This window comes from Pelodiscus sinensis, chromosome 21 (genome assembly GCF_052426305.1).
Source record: "Pelodiscus sinensis isolate ZL-2025 chromosome 21, ASM5242630v1, whole genome shotgun sequence".
Classification (NCBI taxonomy): domain Eukaryota; kingdom Metazoa; phylum Chordata; order Testudines; family Trionychidae; genus Pelodiscus; species Pelodiscus sinensis.
The window spans coordinates 6624835-6645926 of record NC_143072.1 but is presented as its reverse complement, the minus strand read 5'-3'; the positions used below and the strand labels follow the sequence as shown (position 1 = coordinate 6645926).

Here is a 21092-nt window from a genome sequence, read left to right as displayed (position 1 = left end):
CAAATCACAGATAATAGTTTAGCAATTCCCATTTGAGTTCTTTTAGAACCCTTGGATGAATGCCATCCGGTGCTGGTGATTTGTTAACGTTAAGTTTTTCTATTTGTTCCAAAACCTCCTCTAATGACACTTCAATCCAGGACAGCACCTCAGATTCATCACCCATAAATGGTGCAGATTTGGGAATCTCCCTAACATCCTCAGCCATGAAGGCTGAAGCAAAGAAATAATTTAGTTTCTCCGCAATGGCTTTATCGTCCTTGATTGCTCCTTTTATATCTCAATCGTCTAGGGGACCCACGGTTTTTTTAGCAGGCTTCCTGCTTCTAATGTACTTAAAAACATTTTGCTATTTCTTTTTGAGTTTTTGGCTAGCTGTTCCTCAAAATCTTTTGTTGCTTTTCTTATTACATTTTTACACTTGATTTGACAGTGTTTATGTTCCTTTCTATTTATCTCACTAAGATTGGATTTCCACTTCTTGAAAGATGCCTTTTTGTCCTTTACTGCTTCTTTTACATGGTGGTTAAGCCTCGATGACTCTTTTTTAGGTCTCTTACTATGTTTTTTAATTTGGGGTATACAATTAAGTTGGGCCTCTATTATGGTGTCTTTAAAAAGTTTCCATGCAGCTTGCAGGGATTTGGCTCCAGTCACTGTGCCTTTTAATTTCTGTTTAACTAACCTCCTCATTTTTGAGTAATTCCCCTCTTTGAAATTAAATGCCAGGGTGCTGGACTGCTGAGGTGTTCTTCCCAACACAGGAATGTTAAATGTTATTATATTATGGTCACTATTCCCAAGTGGTCCTGTAATGATTATCTCCTGGACCTGATCCTGCGCTCCACTCAGGATGAAATCGAGAACTGCCTCTCCCCTTGTGGGTTCCTGTACCAGCGGCTCCAAGAAGCAGTCATTTAAGCCATTGAGAAATTTTATCTCTGCTTCTCTTCCTGAGGTGACATGTATACCCAGTCAATATGGGGATAAGTAAAATCCCCCGTTATTATAGAGTTCTTTATTTTGGTAGCCTCTCTAATCTCCCCCACATTTCAATGTCAGTATCACTGTCCTGGTCAGGTGGTCAATAATATATCCCTACTGCTAAATTCTTATTATTGGAGCATGGAATTACTATCCATAGTGATTGTATTGAACATGTTGATTCATTTAAGATTTTTATTTCATTTGATTCTACATTATCTTTCACTCCCACTCCGCCACCCACACGGCCTGCTCTATCCTTCCGATATATTTTATATCCAGGTATGAATGTGTCCCACAGATTTTCCTCGTTCCACCAGGTTTCAGTGATGCCTATTATGTCAATCTCCTCCTTTAATACGAGGTACTCTAGTTCACCCATCTTATTAGTCAGACTCCTAGCATTTGGGTAGAAGCACTTTAAAAAATTTCCACTGATTATTTGTCTGCCCTTCCCTGATGCATTGGATTCCTTTATATGTGGTTGTTTGTCTGCTCTGGCCCATGGTTTGTCCTCTCCCCTCCTCTCTTTCTGACTACAGCTTAGAGAATCTCTATCAATGGATTCTCCTCTAAGTGAAGTCTCCATCTGATTTACGTGCTTTTCTGCACCAATCAGGTTTCCCCCATCTCTTAGTTTAAAAACTGCTCTACGGCCTTTTTAATGTTTAGTGCCAGCAGTCTCTTCTTGCGAAAGAACTCCCTCTTCCCCATCCACACACGCCTTTTTCCGAAAGAGCTCTTTTGCAAAAAGGCTTTTTCCTCATAGAAAGAGGTTTACCAATGTCAGAAAACCCCCTCTGTTCTTTTCATTTTTTTTTTTCGATTGCAGTGTGGATGTAAGTGCTTTTTTTTTTTTTTTTTTTGGAAAAGCGGCCATATTTCGGGAAAAAAATTCTGTTGTGTAGACATAGTCCTAGATTCTCTCCAGCAGAAGCAGTCACAGAACAGAGATAGGAAGAGGACATTAAGACCCAGGGTTGCCCCAAATTTTCAGATGCCCAAGGTAACTGCATTCTGCATATGGGTAAGGAGGGCTCTGGCTGGAGGATGGATACACCTTCTGGGTTCAAAGTGCAACTGAAAAAGAAAAGCTTATTGAGGACACATCTCAGCCTGACAGAGAGGCAGCATGTTCTTAACACAGGAGTAGAAGCCAGAGTTCCTGTGTTCTAATTTCTGCTTGTTCTCTTTCTCTCTCTCCTTCCATCCCCCCTCCCTCCCACCACACACACACACACACCCTGTGACCCAGACTAAGTCCTCTGTCTGAATTCTCTCATCTATCGAAGCAGGGACAATAACATAGTGCTTACCATTAACCACTGGCAGTTAAAATATTACAGTTTCCCCCTTGCAATGGTAAAATAGAGAGTTGCTATTATTTTTCCTTTTCTTTATAATATGAATTAATTTCAGGATTTCAAGTTGCATTTACCACCAGCTACCATTCCATGGCAACTAGGCCACTGTAGTTATTCCAGTCTAAGTATAGGAGGATGCTAACTTTGAGCCTGCGATGACATTTTAATGTTAATAACTATATTTAGCCTACCCCAAAGAGCTGTGAAGTTCATTTCATTCGTGTCAAGGCACTTTGGATTTACGTAAGTGTAAGTGAAAACAGCATCTGGACCTTTCAGAGCTTTATTGTGTGTGCACACAGAAACCACATGCTTTCAGTGCAATGCCTGTTAACATGGGACCGTATTGTTGCTAGTCCTATTGATATGCATAAGTTCCCGACAGCCAGAAGGTTGCCACAGAGAAAAGCAGAATGGAAATCAATCTTTTAAAAAAGTACCCCATTGAGCTTCCTACAGAATGCCAGAGTCACATGTGTTATATCTTAATTTAAAGAAGACTTTCAACAGTGCCAGTCAGCTCAGAATCAATTAAAGATGGCAGAAATCTATAGGGTCATCTTGTCCGTTCCTCCACAGAACTGTTTTCAAGAGCAATCTAAGTGTTTTGCCTCAGGCACATAGCACAAGCAATAAAGCTTCGACTATTTCCCTGAGCTGATCATATCTTGAAAACGAAGTTTTCAAATAAATGCAATGTATGCCAAGAAATATTAATCTTTACCTTTTGAACGCATGGACTCTTAGGACAAAAGGGATGTGGTTTTCTTTTAAAGCTGAATGGACCCCATTCACAATAAGAATTCTGCTGTGTTGGAGAAACACATAAAAGCAAAGTTACTTCCATAAAATGACAGTTGCTGATCTTTATAAGTTTGGAAGCCCACTAGATACATATGATTCAAGTTCAGTTGAATTCAGTCCTTTTTCTTAGAATCTGATCTACTTACGTTTTGGCTGGATTCTTTGTTTTTGTTTTTTTGGGGGGGAGGAGGTTGTTTTGGTGTATTTCCCATAGGATGGGCCGTTGCAGTTTTCCTGTGATGTGTGCTTCTTCTGGATACCCAGAGGAAATTAAAAGAATAGCCCTAAACAGATGAAAAATGAAGCTATGAATAGGCAGTGAAACTGAAAATTATGAATATGTCTGTCTATATTATTTTAGAAACATCTGTCTGTCTGTCTGTCCATCTGTGCGTTTGTTCAAGAACTCTTAAAGTTTAGACTTAAATGGTAAGAGCTAGGACCACCAAATTTGCTGCAGCTTCCTCTTATTCTAACTTAAAGCAGGGTCAGGAAAACAGGAAGTGCTGGGAATGGGACGGTGCCAAGAAAACAGGAAGTGCTGGGAATGGGACTGTTTTCTATAACATGGAAACGGAGAGGGCACAGAGAGGAGGGACAGGATACTGAAGAGTGGCCACCGGGGTGGAGACCCACAGCACCACTAGAGCGGCCATCAGGCTGAGTTCCACCATCTTGCCTGCCACCAGACCAGGAAAGTGGCTCCTCTTCCCCAAACCCTTACTCCTACCTACCTGGACCTTGGCTGCAGCATGTGGGCTGGGGAGGAAGAGAAAAGGCCCCTGGTGGCCAGAGGTGGGAAGAGAAAAGGCTCCTGTCAGCCAGGGGGGTAGGGAGAAGACAGAAGGCCCCTGGCAGCTGGGAGGGGCTGGGGGGACAGAGAAGGCCTGTGCTGGTTGGGGGGGCTGGGGAAGAGAGAGGGCCTATGCCAACCAGGAGGGCAGGGTGGGGGGAAGGAAGGCTCATTCCGGCCAGGGGGAAAGACAGCCCTGCCAATTGGGACCCCCCAAACTGAGCCCCTCCTTACCTCTCAACCCTCCCTTTCGTGTCCTCCCCGCCCCCGCCCTCCCGCATCACCAAGGCCCTGTCCTGATCCTGCCCCCCCTACACCACTAGAGTTGCCAGATGCCCGGTATTTTCTGTTTTTCTCAGATGGAAGGTAGCTTGGCACATTCTTCCCCTGCTGTGTCTGGTGGGGGCAGGGGGAGCATAGAGAGTTAAAAGATGCAGTGACTCTTTTTTGCTCAACAACTTCTGTTTCTTTTTTTTTTTTTTATGCTCAACTGATTTTTTTCCCACCATGTTCAGTATTTTTTGTGAAACTATCTGGCAAGCCTATACACCACCAGCTCCATGCCCTGAAGGAGCCAAGCAATGCCAGGTAGTCTTTTAGTATATTATATGACCATCACAGAAATATCATTTCCAGGAAACTTCAGAGTAACTGTTGCAAAAATAAATCACAAGCAAGTGCTATTAGGGTTTCAAGAAATTACTGCTGCCCTTTAATGTAATTTTTACGGATGGCTTACTGATTTAGATATAAGTACACTATAATTAATAGTCTGTGTAAAAATTTAGGTAACAAAAAAACCACAGATGCTATGTAGGTCAAAAATCATTGTTCTGTTTTTGTTTTTTTTAAGGAAAGCAAGTCCTTGAGCATTCTAAAGGTTGCTTTGCTGATAACTGCTGATTACTAGTAATACAAACTCTTAATTGCTAGTTGAAATTGCACATTTTAATTAACACATTAGTTAAGTACAGAGAAAAAAAGAAAACAATAGCATAAACAAAAAACGGTCCCAATTTATGTTTGCATTTTTAGCAGTTCTTAACCCAAGTCTTTGGCTGTTTTGGCATTTTTGTCGGAAGTAGAATATAAAAAAAAAAGACGTTAAGCAGAAGAAAATTCCCTTTATCATTTCAGTGCTCATTGGCAGGTTTTAAGCTTAATATATATATTAAGGCCAAATGTGTGAAGCCAAGAGAAATCCACTGCCCTCCAAAACACTCTAGCATCTTCCTTGCCCTTACTTGGAGCCAGGGAAAAGATACAATCTGCCTCGGGCACGGATCCAGTAACAGACTGCTTCTGTGGTTTGCTTGTCTGGTTATAGCACATATGCAGCACCCATGCTTCAGCATGATTCTGAGAGAGAAACCATGAGGCCATAGCGACTTAGCAGAACAAACTTTATTGGCAAAATACTCAACTTCTTAAAAACTGCTTCACAACTAATAAGTATTTCTTCAAGAACTCATACCTATGTCTTCATACAAAACTACAACTAGCAAAGTCACAGTTATATACCTAATTAGCAACATCCGAGGCATAATTTGTCTCGTCCACAGCAAATCGTGATCCAAATTGTAACAGTAACCTAAATGTAAGAATAATTTTTAATTACGATATATAGATTTTTAAAATTTCTATAAATATTAGGGCTGTCAAGTGATTAAAAAATTTAATCATGGCTAATCACGTGATTAATTGCGTGCGCCTCCCCTTTGAAATGCCACCGTGGCACTGCATGGAGTGCCCAGCTGACCCTGGGCTCCATGAAGTGCTGCCCCTTTGAAGTGCTGGGGTGGCATTTCCAAGGGGCAGTGCAAGGCGGAGCCTGGGATCAGCTGACCCCGAGTTCTGGGGAAATGCCGCAGGGAGCCCAGGATCAGCTGGGCAGTCCCCAGCTGACCATCGGCTACACTGCCCCTTTGAAATGCACGGAGGCGGTATTTCAAAGGGGCAGCAGCCTCGCAAATGAGCCGGGGTTCAGCTGTGTGGCAGCCACTCCTTTAAAATGCTGCCTCTGGCATTTCAAAGGGGCAGCTGCCCTGGAGCCCAGGGTCAGCTGGGGACTGCAAAGCTGATCCCAGGCTCCACGTTGAGCTGCTCCTTTGAAGCGCCAGAGTGGCACTTCAAAGGGGCAACACAGCATTAAAGCCTACAATTAACACGTTAAAAAAATGAACGCATTAATCCTGCCCTGCGTTAATCGCAAGCATTAACGCATGTCACAACCCTAATAAAGATATTTTAACGGCAGATGAATATATGAGGTTATGAACAACATTAAGCTCTATTCACTTGATGTATTCTTAAACAGGATACAATATTATTTCAGGCATTGCTTAGTGTCTTATTTAAGAAGATATATAGATTAACAGCTTCTTCCTTATTCATAAGCAAAATCATTGGGGTCCCATGTAACAAATGCCTATCCAGGTATTTGAAAAAGAATGTTGATGTTCAAAACACATGAAACCTCTTCTCCGGAGACAGAAGAATTCTTTATGGGTGAGAAAGACATTTAGATAACTTTCTTCATTAGAGCTCCTAAAATATTTATCCTTTATAGTCAGGGGACTAGGCATATGACATATTATAATACATTATTACACATACTCTGGACACAGAAAATTAAGAATTTATGTTTTTCCCTGTGGACTCAAAACAAAAATAGGATTTCAAAATTGTTACTTGCTCTATGCATGAAAACAGTAACTTAGATCAGCTGTATGTATGTACATTTTTAATCTTATATATTGCACTAGCCTTCTGAAAGCAATTATCTAAACTGCAGTTCTCTCCTCCCAGCAAGGGAAGATGAAGGAAAAAATGACTCCTCAGTTTTAATGGTCACAGTTCCTCTCATTCCCATGGAAAAACTCATCCTCTTCCTTATTATTTGCTGTAGAAGCCCCAGTCATAACAAGGACACCATTGTGCTAGGTGCTTTATAGACAAAGAACCAAAAACCATATCTGTCAGCATCTCTCAGTTAAGCTGGAGCTCTATTCATGTGCACATGCATGTACGTCCTTCTATTTACCTAACTTTATCAGTGTCGATCCTGAACTAAGGAACCCGAGAGTCTATATTTAAAAAACAAACAAACAAAAATACCAATATGGAAGAGCAAAACTTTTTGAAAAGCTCTGTGTTCCATAAACAAAACCGTTTTTGTAAGATATGAGTAGTACATACAATAAAGCCTGTGTTATCCAGCACGCTCGGGGATTTGGACATTCCAGTTATCTAAAAATTCCGGTTATCTGAGGGTTCCATCAACCTAGGAAAAACCAATGGACAATAACTGTAAAACTCAAGTTTTTAATATTGGTAGTTTTGTAGTGTGAGGCAGTTGGTCTCACATTTCTATTTTGAGTTAAAGATGATTAGTACTTCTTAAATAAAAAAAAATTAAGCCAATCATGACAAACCAAGCCAGGCCAGTGCACCTGAAGACGTGACAGTAGGAATAAGAGATCCTCCGGAAAAGAGCTTATTTTCCGGAGGATCGCGTCCAGACTGGCGCTTTTCTCCGGCTTATCTACAAGCCGGAAAAAAGCGGCAGCCATGTTAATGCAAATGCCACGGGGGATATTTAACTCCCCCGCAGATTTGCCTCTTCCAAAGTGCTACATTTGCATCCCTATTACGGAATAGGGGCCAATGTAGACACAGCCCCTATATTTGCTTGCTGAGAGACAAGTATGGGATAAATAACATGACCTCCGTTCTCAGCCCCACAGGAACGCTGAGAGTGGCATTGGGCCAACTCGCGCCCACTCAAAAAACAACTAAAGTATAAGCTCACTGGGAGTCCCACCCCTCTGAGAGTCTCACCAGGGACCTAGACCTCAAAGGGTGCCCTGGATCCTCCTAGCTGGAGCCACGTTCGCTGCGACCGGGTGCAAGGTGACCAGAATGGGACTGTTACTCTTTTATGCATTACTCTGCCTATGCTTATTGGCGTATTACTTTGTAGTAGCCGTGTAACCATCTGGCAGTATTAAGCCTATAATAGTAGCAAACTACTGAGATTAATAAAAGCAACTATCCCTAATCAACTCTGTCTTGAAGCGAATCCACAACTCTGGGCCCTGCCCCTGTGAGTTGACAGTACCGAAGGCTGCAGCATATCTCTTCAGCCACACTAAGTACCACAAAGTACATCAAATCCTGTCAGTCCTCCACGCCCCATGCTCACTTTCCATAGAATATCTAATCTCATGCAAGATCTTGGCTGTTATCTTCAAGGGGCTCTAAAAGATCAGCAAAAGCTCTGGATGGAAGAGTGTGGCCATCTGCTTGGCTCCTCTGGCACAGCAGAACTTCTGCCTTAAAAGGGACGCTTATCTGTGCAGAGGACTGATCTGTCTCTATGGCCAGCCTGAGATTATGGAATGAACTCCCACTGAAACTACAGCCCATCACCAATATCACAGTCTTCTCCAAGCACAAGGCACATTTCTCTGGCCTTGCCTTCTGATCGTATTTATAGGCGACACACGTACCCAGTTATATGTTTATTTAAAAAACCCCAAAGGGAACAGGATGAGAGTGCAGACAGGTGACAGATGTTAGTTACTTTGCTTACTGCACTACTGGAAAGCGCTTCCATTACATGCTGTTGGCATATAGCATAAGAAAGAAGATGGAATGCAAAGAATAGTATTTCCATCATTTCCTTAATGACTGACTTCGTTTGTTCTTTATCGTCTTCTGAGCTGATGCTAGAAGCAAAGGTAGAGCTGAGTCATTGGCATTTATGATTTCAAAATAATCACTTCTAGGTTGGGATGTACTAGTGCAGTTGATTAATCGATTAACCGATAAGCAAAAGCTTATAGGTTAATGCTATAGACTACATGCATATCCCACCCTCTTCCCCTACCAGTACATTTTTTAGCAGGCTGGCCAGCAGCCCGGCTTACTCCTGAGTTGCGATGCGTCTGGGACCTACCCCGCTGCAGCTCTTCATTTAAAATGTATTAAGAGCTGGGCAGGCAGGCAGCCAAGCTCAGTTCCAGCTCACACCGGGTCCAGAAGCTCAGACATCCCCTAGATAGGGACTGCTGCCACCCTGTGCTGCTGCCTCTTTGTCAGAGGCAGCAGCACTGGTCAACAGGCAGCTGGTCTGCAAGGTGAGCTGGTTTTTAAACTGGCTCCCTTCATGGACCAGTTCCTGCCTGGCACCCCATGCTGCTGCCTCTGATACAGACGCAGCAGTGCGGAGTGGCAGAGGGCTCTTCAGGAATGAGGCCGGAGAGCACTGGCTGTTGGCCATGCCCTGAGGGTACCATAAAATAGTCGACTAACCGATAAGAATTAATGAGGTTACTCGACTATTCAATTAAGCAATATTTAACAGCCCTACCTGTAGATGCTTTGTAAGCAGTTGGCACTTTTTTGTGATTATATGGTATTTATTCATTATTGGCTACAGTAAATACATGCGTACCTGCTACACAAATATGCTGATTTGAAGAAGTAGTGAAAACCCTCCTAGGAAGAAGAAAAACAGAGTGTGTGTGTGTGTATTCCATAGATGCGTATGCTTCGCCATACCATTTCTGTATTTAAGAAGAATGTGATGTGTATTGAAATAAAACCATACCAGCAATGAAACAGGTGGTCACCACAAAGCCAAAGTGATTCCTTTATTCGAGAAGATATTGTGCCTATCAGAAAAAGGCAACCTGAAATACTGAAGCCATCTGCAAGTGATCTGAACAGATTTCTTTGCCCAACATCAGATTTCACTTTATGAACTGTTGCTGAAATATGTTGGTCTCCACTTCAAAAGTGACCAATCACTTTGGATACCCCACTTGAAAGAGTTGGATTGTTTTCTGGAAATCAACCCCTTTCTATTATGTCTTCAAAAAGGGCACCTAAAAGTGGAGGCAACCAAAAATCTATAGTCAGACTTAAAAAAAGTTACCTCATTGTGTTACTCGAAAGGTTACTCTTGGTTTCCTAAAGAAACAGACTTCTCCTGCAAAAGAAAAAAGAAAAAGTAGAATTAGCATACGCTTGGCTGCATCTTGATTCAATATACTTTTAGGAATCCATTACGTAACTAGGTACATATCTTTAGGCTTACAGATATTTTCTAGCTTTCCATATTTAGAAAAATGTTGGCAGGAAATAATTTTTATTGTCTACTATTAAAATATTGGGTCAAGTTGAAGTGTAGTGTGTTCAGATGAAATAATCACTAAGTACACGAGAGACACAAATTGGGTGAGGTAATCTCTCTCTCGCTCTTTCTCTCTCTCTCTTCCTATGTGTATATATATATATAAATACATTTCCTAAGGGACAAAAGAGTGATGTCATCATATCACTCTGCATCCCGCCGTCTGCTCCACCCTCAGTTGTGTGGCCTCCTCCCTTCCTCCCTGGTGCTGCGGTGGGGAGGAGGGAGAGAGGGGAAAGGTAGACGCCACGGGTCCTCCCCCATTCCCAGTGCTCGGGGGTGGGGAGAGCTGTGGCTGCCGTGCTGCGGCCTCAGCCCAAAGGCCGGGGGGTAGAGAGACGGGGCTGCTGCAGGCTCAACCCGGCGACTGGGGGGTGGGAGGGAGGATCTATGGCTTGTATGGGCACAACCTAGTGGCTGGGGGCGGGGAGGAGAAGAGCCAGGGCTGGCGCAGGCTTGGTAGAGCAGCCAGAGGAAGGAGGGAGGGGGACTGCCAGGGCTGCCACTCCACAGCCTTGGCCTTCCCTAGCAGCCGGGGGCGGGGGGAACTGGGGCTGGTGCAGCCTCGGCTGTGGGAAGGGGGAAAGCCAGGGCTGCCATGCCATGGTCGTGGCCCGGCCCTCCTTGGCGGCTGAGGGGGAGAGCTAAGGCTGCCTACCCCCCCAAGAGAAGGGTGTTGGAGGGCATAGCAAGCAGGGGGCACAGCCCCCTGGCATCTTTTACTGAACCAATTGCTGCTCCTGGTGAGAGAGAAGCAGCTTTTCAGCTTAGACAGAGTTTTTCTTCAGGTCTGGGAAACTAACTCTGAAGAAGAGCTCTATAAGAACGGCCATACTAGATCAGACCAAAGGTCTATCTGGCCCAGTGTTCTGATAGGGTATGGTTACACTAGCCCCCTAGTTCGAACTAGGGAGGCTAATGTAGGCATTCGAAGTTGCAAATCAAGCCCGGGATTTAAATATCCTGTGCTTGATTTGCATCTTCCCAGCCGGTCGCCATTTTTTGAAATTTACAAGTCAGGACTAACTGCCCGCGACTACACGCAGCAGGGACCCGGTAGTTCGAAATAAAGCCCTAGTTCGAACTACCTGTTAAACCTCATTCCTGTAGGAATAACAGGTAGTTTGAACTAGGGGCTTTATTTCAAACTACCGGATCCCTGCCACGTGTAGACGTGGGCAGTTAGTCCGGATTTATAAATTTCAAAAATGGCGACCGGCCGGGGAGATGCAAATCAAGCGCAGGATATTTAAATCCTGGGCTTGATTTGCAACTTGGAATGCCTACATTGGCCTCCCTAGTTCGAACTGGGGGGCTAGTGTAGACATACCCATAGTGACCAATGCCAGGTGCCCCAGAGCGAATGAATAGAACAGGGAATCATCAAGTGACCCCTCCGCTGTCACCCATTCCCAGCTTCTGACAAATGGAGGCTAACGACACCATTCTTGACCATCCTGATTAATAAGCAGGGCTCGATAATTAGGGCAATCGACTCGCCCGTGGCGAGTAGATTTTAGTCCGGCATGCGCCGCAGCACAATCAGCGCATGTGCAGCATGCAGCGTACCAAACCGCACAGCTGGTGAGCGGGGCTCGCCACCGCTTGACAAGCCCTGCTAATAAGCATTGATGGACCTCTCCTCCATTAATTTATCCAGTTCTTTTTTGACCCATGTTAAAGTCCTGGTCTTTACAACATCCTCTGGCAAGAAGTTCCACAAGTTGACTGTGTGTTGCATGAAGAAATACTTCCTCTTGTTTGTTTTAAAACTGATGCCTATTCATTTCACTTGGGGACACCCTAGTTCTTATGAGAACAAGTAAATAATATTTGCTTGTTCACTTTCTCCACCACTCATGATTTTATAGACCTCTATAATACGCCCCATTAGTCTCCTCTTTTCTAAACTGAAAAGTCCCAGTCTTTTTAATTTCTCTTCATACGCAACTGTTCCAAAGTACAAATCATTTTTGTTGCTGTTTTCTTAACTTTTTCCAGTGCTAAGATACCTTTTTTGAAATGAGGCGACCACATCTGTATGCAGCATTCAGTATGTGAACGTACCATTGATTTATACAGAGTCATTAAGATATTCTGTCATATTTTCTATCCCTTTTTATGATTCCTAACATTCTGTTTGCTTTTTTTACTGCTGCTGCACATTGATTGGATGTTTTCTGAGAACTATCCACCATCACTCCAAGATCTCTCGAGTGGCAATAGCCAATTTAGTCCCCAGCATTTTGCACATAGAGTTGGGATTATGTTTTCCAATATGCATTATTTTGCATTTATCAGCATTAAAATTCATTTGTCATTTTGTTGCCCAGTCACCTAGTTTTGAAAAATTCTTCTGAAGCTCTTCACAGTCTGGTTTGGTCCTACCTGTCTTGAGCAGTTAAGTATCCTCTGCAAATGTTGCCATCTGACTGTTTACCCCTTTCTCCGGATCTTTTATTAATCTTTTGAATAGGATTGATCCCAATATGGATTCCTGCGGGACATCACTAGTTACCGCTCTCCATTCTGGAAACCGACCATTTAGTCCTACCCTTTGTTTCCTATCTTTTAACCAGTTATCAATCCATGCGAGGACCTTTCCTCTTATCCCATGACAACTTACTTTACATAAGAGCCTTTGGTGAAGGATCTTGTCAAAGGCTTTCTGGAAATCTACATACACTATATTTACTGGATGCCCTTTGTCCACTTGCTTACTGACAGCCTCAAAGAACTCCAGGGTTCTGTCTACACCGGCGGGTTCTTGCGCCAGAAATATGCAAATGAGGCTAAGCATGGAATATTGCCAGGCCTCATTTGCATACCTAATGAGCCGTCATTTTTTGCAGAAGAGGCTCTTGCACCAGAAGGAGCATCTACACTGCCCCTTCTTGCACAAGAGGGTTTTTCTAGCACAAGAAGGGGCAGTGTAGATGCTCCTTCTGGAGCAAGAGCCTCTTCTGCAAAAAATGGCGACTCATTAGGTATGTAAATGAGGCTCAGTGATATTCCATGCTTAGCCTCATTTGCATATTTCTGGCGCAAGAACCCGTCAGTGTAGACAGAGCCTAGTAGATTAGTACAGCATGATTTCCCCTTACAGAAACCATGTTGACTTTTCAGCAGCAAATTATGTTCATCTATGTGTCTGATAATTCTGTTCTTTACTACAGTTTCAACTATTTTGCCTGATACTGACATTAGATTTACCAGTCTGTAATTGCCAGGATCACCTGTAGAGCTCTTTTTAAAGATTGGCATCACACTAGCTATCTTCCAGTCATTTGGTACAGTTAGCAGTTCTTGCTTCCCAAGGGGGCAGGACTCAAACCCACCACCTTGCATTCCCAAGAAGAATACCCTATCTCCTAAGCCATGCCAGAATCGAACCCAACCCAACCCACCTCCCTATCTCTGGCAGGACCCTTATCCCACCTTCCTCCAGTTGTTTCCCAGGTGGACCTTGAACCCACTACCCTGAATTCCCCAGGCAAAAGCCCAAGCGCTTAAGCCATGCCAGAACTCAACCCGCTACCTTCTCTGCATCAGCTCCGTTATCCCACCTTTCTAACGCGGGCACTAGCTCCATCTTTGGGGTGGCCTATGTTGGCTGTGTGCTCTCTTCTCAGGCGGGTGGGCTCTTTCATAACTCTTTGGTGAATGCCATTTAGTGTTGGTGATTTGTTACTGTTTAGTTTATCAATTTGTTCCAAAACTTCCTGTGCTGACATGTCAATCTGGGACAATTCCTCAGATTTGTCACCTAAAAAGAATGGCTCAAGTTTGGGAACCTCCTCTTCCATGAAGAGTGATGCAAACAATTCATTTAGTTTCTTCACAATGACCTTATCAGCCTTGAATGTTCCTTCAGCATCTCAATTGTCCCATGACCCCATTGGTTGTTTAGCAGAGTTCCTGCTTCTGACATACTTAAAGCTATTACTTTTTGAGTTTTTGGCTAGCTGTTCTTCACTTTCCTTTTTTGCCTAATTATTCGTGTAAGCTCAAACGCCTCTCTCTCCCACCAATAGAGCTGGGCCCAGTTATAGATATTGCCTCACCTAGCTTGTCGCTAATATCCTGAGACCAACATGGTTACAACACCACTGCATACCCTAAACACAGGAACTGGGGATCCTGGAGCTGCTGCTGCACCTTCCTGGCTTGAAGTAGTAATAACCCAAATCCATGGTTTCCACCATCAGCAACCCTTTTAAAAATTATTCCACCCCTACTGAGAAACTGGACTCAGGGCCACTGAAGGGATCAGGAGGGAAGGTGGCAGCTGCCTCGAGGTCCGGTGATTCAAAAGGTCATGGGCTCCCAGCAATCATTGCTGCAGCCAGCACATCCCTGCTGGCACTGAAGGGCTGGCAGAGGAAGCTTAGCCCCCAGCCCTGCCCCTTTTGCCCATAGCCCCGCCCCTTCAATAAGTGCAAGCCAGGCCCCTCCACATCTTGTCCGAGGGCCCTGGCAATTCTGTTGGCCCAGTGGCTGACCCAATTATAATCCTCTAGGAACTCCTCTATTTTACTACCATGATGAAGTTAACATGCTGAGTGGATATTATACTGGTGAGTAGATATCAAATTCTCATCTTATGCAGGATTTTAATTTGGAGACTCCCTCTTCTGTTGAAACACAGAGGCTGTGTCTACACTGGGCCACTTATTCCGGAAAATCAGTCACTTTTCCGGAATAAGCTGCGAGCTGTCTACACTGGCCCTTGAATTTCCGGAAAAGCAACGATGCTCTACTGTACAAAATCAGCCGCTATTCTGGAAAAACTATTCTGCTCCCGCTCGGGCATAGTCCTTATTCCGGACCACTGTTCCGGAAAAGGGCCAGTGTATACAGCCCAGTAGTCTTTTCCGGAAAAAAGCCCCGATTGCGAAAATGGCGATCGGGGCTCTTTTCCGGAAAAGCGCGTCTACATTGGCCACAGATGCTTTTCCGGAAAAAGGGCTTTTCCGGAAAAGCAGCCTGCCAATATAGATGCTCCTTTTCCGGAAAAACTGAAAACGGAATAGTATTCCGTTTTAAGCATTTCCGGAAATTCATGCCAGTGTAGACACAGCCAGACTGTGTTAAGTTAGACCTAAAGGTGAGATAGTCTTATAGCACTGTTCTGGGTCCAACCTGTTATGCAAGAGATTTTGTGGATACATCAAGCCAAATTTCAGAAGAGTCAAGTGATTTCTTGAGACAATTTCTTGCGACAGTGGGCCACCGATATGGTAGTCTCTTCCCTGTCCCTCTCATCAATCACTGCCGCTGGGTTCTAAGTTAGAGAGGCTGATGGGGATGAGAGGAGGGTGGAGAAGTTTGGGCCAGGAGGAAGGGATGGGTTTGCATGAAAGACAGTTCTTGGTGCAGACGAGGGAGAAAAAAAGCTGGGAAATGAAGTGGGGGAAAGCCACTGCTTATAAATGACAAATTCCAGGTTTCTGGGATGTCTTGTTATAGAAAAGAATTGAAAAGGCTTGTCTAGTAAACAGCATGCCCCATCACTCACACTACTGCCCTCCTGGCTGCCAAAAAAGTTATCCAGCAAGGAGCATGCATACTAATAGACAAAGTCTTCATCATTGTATAACAGTGCTTGATCCCAGAACTGCTATTTCTTGTCCTTTCTTCACTCCTGTAAGATTTGAAAGGGAGACGATGAATATGTCCAATGAATTGTTTTTATGCTGTTAATTGAAACTATGGAAAAGGTTATCTGTTCACACACTCCTGTCTTTGGGACAAAGCCATGCACAGAATAAAGGCAGGCAGTGTTTATTCGGCAGGATCTCTGAGAAAAGAAGGAAATTGGACTGCAAAAAACCCCTAAAAAACAGACAAAGGGTATGTCTACACTACCCCCCTAGTTCAAACGAGGGGGGGTAATGTAGTCATACGGAGTTGCAAATGAAGCCCGGGATTTGAATTTCCTGGGCTTCATTTGCATAAAGCCGGCCGGCGCCATTTTTAAATGCCAGCTAGTTCAGACCCCATGCCACGCGGCTACACGCAGCACGGACTAGCTAGTTCGGATTAGGCTTCCTAATCCAAACTAGCTGTACGCCTCGAGGAAGCCTAATCCGAACTAGCTAGTCCATGCCACGTGTAGCCGCGCGTCACGGGGTCCGAACTAGCCGGCATTTAAAAATGGCGCCAGCCGGCTTTATGCAAATGAAGCCTGGGAAATTCAAATCCTGGGCTTCATTTGCAACTCCGTATGACTACATTACCCCCTCTAGTTCGAACTAGGGGGGTAGTGTAGACATACCCAAAGATCCAGAGGGCCAGCAAAACTAGACAAACATCAGAGGGGTAGTCGTGTTAGTCTGTAAACTTTAAAAATAATGAAGGGGTCCATAGCACCTTAGAAACTAAATTGTTAGTCTCTTAGGGCATATCTACACAGCAGAGCTAAAGCCAAAATAAGCTACGCAACCTGAGCTATGTTAATTGCGTAGCTTAAGTCGGAATAGCTTATTTCGGCTTTTGGCACTGTCTACACAGCAGGAAGTCCGAGAAAGAGCACTCTTCCTCCGACTTCCCTTACTCCTTGTACAATGAAGGTTACAGGAGTTGGAGTAAGAAGTCCTCCAGCCCGACATTATTTTGACAATATGTCGAAGTAGCTGCTTGTAGTGTACATGCGGACTGTGTTATTTCACAATAATGTCCGTTATTCCAAAATAACACTGCTGTGTAGATGTACCCTTTGGTGCCACAGGACTACTCGTTGTTATAAAAAAAAAATCTGCAACTTACAGCAGTCCAGGGCAACAGCACAGCAGTAGAGCCCAGAATCCTCATTTTATGTGTATCCCTATAACTAGGTGATCAGATTTTCCAAAGAGATACATGCAGAAATATCCATGTGTACTTTTGGACAGGTTGTGTCAAAAGGACTTGTTAAGTGTCTATCAGTTTTGGTTCAGAGTTCTTGGGTCTTGGAAAGTTATGAGAAAGTTGAGAACTAGTCTTAGGCTACGTCTACACTACAAAGAAAAGTCAGAAAAAGATACACAAATTGCAAACCGCAGTTTGTGTTTCTTTTCTGCTTTTCTTCTGAAAGAGGCTTTTCCAGCATTTGGCCCATCTACATGGGCCAATTATCAGGAAAAAAAACTCTTTTGGAACATCCCTTCTTCCTCGTAGAACGAGGTTTACAGGAATGCAGAAAAATGCATCTGCTTTTCCGATTTTTTTTTCAGAAAAGCAGACGCGTTTCTTGGAGAGGGCAGAGCTTTTCCAGGATACCTCAGAATAATTTTTCTCCCTCATCCTCATAGAACCTTTTAGGTACTTCAAAACTGCTATCATGTTCCCTCTGTCTTCTCTTTTCCAGAAGAAACAAACCCGGTTCTTTCAATCTTTCCTCATAGGTCATGATTTCTACACCTTTAATCACTGGTGTTGCTCTTCTCTGGAATTTTGCAATTTCTCCACATCTTTCTTGAAATATGGTGCCCAGAACTGGACACAATACTCCAATTGAGGCCTAATCAGCACAGAGTAGAGTGGAAGAATGACTTCTCATGTCTCGCTCACAACACTCCTGTTAATGCATCCCAGAATCATGTTTACTTTCTTTGCAACAGTGTCACACCATTGACTCATATTTAGCTTGTGGTCCACTATTACCGCTATATCCTTTTCTGCAGTACTAATCCTTAGAAGGTTGTTTCCCATTCTGTATGTGTGAAACTGAATGTTCCTTCTTAAGTGGAGTACAGGCAGTCCCCGGGTTACGTACAAGATAGGGACTGTAGGTTTGTTCTTAAGTTGAATTTGTATGTAAGTCGGAACTGGTACATATTGTAGGGGAAACTCTAGCCAAACATTTCTCCAGAGCTCAGTTTTATTCTCCCACACCTCACTTCCCTCAGGCACGTCGAAATTGCTAATGAAGGAGGGATTTAAATATCTCACATTTCATTAGCATAAACATGGCCGTTGCTTTTTTTCCAACATGGAACTTTAAAAAAAAAAAAAAAAAAAAAAAACACCCTGGCAGTCTAGATGTGGATCTGTTGAAAAATAAACCCTTTTTTGACAGATCCTGTATGCCTCAAAAAATGAGGTTTACAGGATCTGTCGAAAAAGGGTTTATTTTTCAACAGATCTGTGTCTAGACTGCTGGGATTTTTTTTTTAAAAAGCTCCGTGTCGAAAAAAAGCAGTGGCCATGTTTATGCTAATGAAGCGTGGGATATTTAAATCCCTGCTTCATTAGCAATTTCGACGTGCCAAATCTACATCTCTCTGTCGACAGAGAGGTGTGGTCTAGACACAGCCTCTCTGTGCCAGTATCTAAATCACTGAAGAAGACAAACTTGACTATTTCAGCTGAATGTTTTCATTTCATCAAAATTTGCCAGCAGCGATCCAAAAAAGCAACATTTCTAGAAGGTCCGAATAAAAGATTTCAGATTACTCATTTGATTAAACATTTGAGGTTTCGTTTTTTCATTGCTATGAGAGACAAAAATCAAATTTCAAAATTTCCCATGCGATGGAAATTTCATTTTTGACCTGCTCAAATCGCTTGTCCAGTGTAGTAGGTGTGTTTATTCTTTTAATCGGAACTAGGGAAAGCATGCACAGGTAGTATAGCTTAGGCTGTCTCAAGAATGCCTATAAGCAATAAGCCCTTCTACCAAACACATACTTTTCAGGAAATTTCTTTTCATGTGCATATTGATTTGCCTCCCCTAGTTAGCTTTCCAGTTCACAAGCAGCTAGCCAGAGCATCAAGTGGTAAGAGTTTGAATTTACCAATCCAAGAAGCACAGCCCATACTTTTGCTGGAGGAAAAACAAAAAACCCTCATCTTGAAGTTTTCATGTTTTCATACAGGGGGAATCAAAGAGGCACATTTCTTCTTGCCTGATATGCTGAAAAATTTCTCACAAGCCTCAGCCTCCTGAGGTCTTTCAAGATCAGATGGTTCAACTTGTAAGAAAACACTCAGCTTGGAAGACAAAGAATCTCAGTTTGCAAAGCTGATTTTGCTATTATTCTTGCAGCCGAAAACGACATGCTCATTCTCTCTAGGTGGTAAATTATTCATCCTGAAATGTTCCCAATTTAGGCCATGGCACATACTGTCTAAAGCTGCCAAGTTAGTGCATTACTCTCTTACAGCTACCGTAGGGTTTGTGGTAAACTGCATCACACTTGTTTTTAATATTTTTGTTAAGTACTAAACTATATTTTTTGTTAAGTACTAAACTACACACAATATTTTTGTTAAGTACTAAACTAACCCACTCTCTCACATCAATCACCAATTCTCATTCCACGACAGACCACCATTTTGCAAGCTGGGAGCTGTGGAATGCATTCTTTCAAGTACAAGTGAATTTGCATAATTTGGCTGAAACATCTTCCCTTGATGAATTGCATTCTTTTATTTCTCTTGTCACTATCTAAGTATTAGAGACAGAACCAAACCCAATCTGATAACACAGGAATTTTGGAAAACATTAGATAGGTTTCCATACCTTTTAGCAAAATGCAGATACTATTTCCCGTATTTCATTACTGCTGGGGAGAGGATCCAAGACCAACGGTAAGTGAAGCCCGAAATTCTGCAGACATTATATGACCTGTAAAAACTGTGCCATAATAATGTCAATATGATCGCTCATGTGCTTTCCGTGAAGCATGTGTGTAAATGTTTGCAGGAACTGAGCCATAAATAGTCCCTACTAAAAGGAATGTACTCTGTCTTTGGTCTCTTATCTTTGATTCATGTCTATGGTGCTATATACAAACATGGAATAATCATTCAAATTCACATATATATTCAAATTCAGAGTTAGAAAGAGCCATCAAAGCTACCAGAATGACTTATGTTTGTGACGGTGGTCTGGAAAATGTCTCCAAAATATCCTTACAGGGCATTCTAGTGCTCCCACTGTGGTCTAGAATAACAGCAGCGTTTATAGATGAGGAGTACGGAGGACTAAGAGAATAAAATGAGGGAGGGAGGTTTGAATCACAAAGGTGGCACCGCACAGCTTCAGCCTGAGCTTTTGAGCAAAGGTTCCAGCGGATACATTTAATCTGAACTCGCTTGCCAATTTGCATTACCTAGGTTGATTATGACAGTGGACAGCCAAGTTTTAACGAGCTCCTTTTAAAGTTCCACAGGGAGTGTGGGCCAGTGGGGGAATCCCCGCTAGGCCCATGCTCTGTACAGGGCTTCTGCTTTAGAAATGTACAATATTTCAGAAGCAGAATTGCAGCAAAAGGGTGCAAGCAGACACCTCTTCAGTCCCCACTCGTGATGTTTCCTGCTGTGCCTCTACCTCCTCTGACCCCCGTGAAAACAGTGCAGGGGGAACCGGCTTTTAAGCCAGCTCCCCCCAACACTGGTTCCTGCTCCCCCCTTGCTGCCTCTCTCTGACAGAGGCAGCAGAGGGCGGGGGGAGTGACTAATCTCATCCCTAGTTGACTATCCAATAATGTTCTAGTTATCGGATAGCTGACTAGTCGCTTGCATCCCTACTTCCCATGCTGATATCACCTAAGGATGAGAGTCTGTCTAGACTTCTCCCTACCCAATTCATATGTAACTATGTGTAAGTTCTATAGTTTGCATAGGCAACTGACTGCACTAATATTTAGAGTGCAAGCATATGGCTCTTTTCAAACTTTAGCCCTGGTCACATAAAGAAGCTAGAGTTTTCGGCTATCTGCAGTTCAGAATTTATTAGCAGTACTTTAGTATTATGTAGTTAGCAAATTCTTTAAATGCTCCTTTGAAAAGAAAGAAATATTTGATTATTCATTTTAGAATGCACAGACATAAAAAAATTAGTTGCACAATGTTATAACCAAGAGACTTACATGCTTAAAAGGTGAACTTAAAGACCTTTTGCATAAGGAACTATCACTAGGTGTGCTATGACACAGCTGCTATACACATCTTGTCCTACCAT

The 21092-nt window shown here is 43.1% G+C and overlaps 1 long non-coding RNA gene across 1 annotated transcript; it reads right to left on the bottom strand.

Moving 5' to 3' along the window:
• Window positions 1–1857: 1857 nt before the first annotated feature.
• Window positions 1858–20743, bottom strand: LOC149521907 (uncharacterized). Its single transcript, XR_016347668.1, has 5 exons — window positions 19650–20743; window positions 9887–9940; window positions 7144–7228; window positions 5467–5536; window positions 1858–3436 (listed from the first exon to the last, which is right to left on the bottom strand). It is a non-coding gene; the product is annotated as an uncharacterized LOC149521907 (long non-coding RNA).
• Between the last annotated feature and the right edge of the window lie 349 nt (window positions 20744–21092).